We start from the raw sequence: 895 nt of genomic DNA, 5'->3' as shown, positions 1-895 counted from the left end.
GGCCCAGCCTCCCCGCCGCCTGGACCCAGCAGGTCTCAGCGACATTGACACTCAGGACATGCTCCTGCCCTCCTCCCCCTTTCCCTCTTCTGCTCTCTCCCTCCTCCCTCTCTCCTCCCTCCATCCTCCCCCTCTGTCCCCCCCTTCATGCCCCTCCCCCCCTTCCCTCCCTCCATCACCCCCTGCTTCTTCCTCCTCCTTCCTCTGTGATGTCCCAGTCTGGACATGTGCTTCGGTGTGTAGTGTCCATGCCCGGCTGCTCTGAACCCTGATCTTTTGCAAGGACACTGGCCATATAGGAGCAGGACCACCCTGATGGCCTCCGTTTCCCTTAATCACCTCATTAAAAGCCCAGTGTCCGAGTGCAGCCTCATTCTGCTTGTAGGAGTCTCGGGGCGCAGTCTAGCTGCAAAGCACGCCCCTCCTTGTGCCCCAGGAAGCAGGGAGCAGGCGGCTGGTGTCAGCCGTGGGCACCGTGGGTATGGCAGCCAGACCCGTCTGTGGCCCCGGCAGCTCACCCTCTGGCCCTTTGGTCATTTTATTCTGACCTCAGTCCCGGAGCCCAAGCATAAGCATTCATAGATGTGGGCACCGAGGCCCTGCAGTGGAATCGAAATCAGCCCCCCAGCAGCTGGTTCCTCCTGCACCCAGAGGCCAGATGGCCATGTGAGACTCGCTGTCAAGTGGCGAGATGGTTTCTGGAAAGTAAGGACCAGGGAGACGGCGGGGAGAAGCCGTGGGACAGGGCCAGCACTTGGGACTGTCCAGCTCGGACTAGGGCAGAGAGCAGGCCGGAGGCAGCCGAGATCAGCGGCCGCTTCAGCCGCGGGAGCCAGTCAGAGTCATGTTAAGGCCGCAGTGAGCAGGGGCTCCCCACTTGAGGAGCGAGCAGGCC

At 62.2% G+C, this 895-nt stretch overlaps 1 protein-coding gene across 1 annotated transcript in view; it reads left to right on the top strand.

Annotated features, from left to right (window-relative positions):
• The window catches only part of EVC2 (Ellis van Creveld syndrome 2), a 47,602-nt gene that overhangs the window by 15,518 nt on the left and 31,189 nt on the right, over nt 1-895 (top strand). The window lies entirely within an intron of this gene.

Source organism: Condylura cristata, unplaced genomic scaffold (genome assembly GCF_000260355.1).
Source record: "Condylura cristata isolate star-nosed mole 26May11 unplaced genomic scaffold, ConCri1.0 scaffold00012, whole genome shotgun sequence".
Classification (NCBI taxonomy): domain Eukaryota; kingdom Metazoa; phylum Chordata; class Mammalia; order Eulipotyphla; family Talpidae; genus Condylura; species Condylura cristata.
This window is presented reverse-complemented; position numbering and strand designations above follow the sequence as displayed.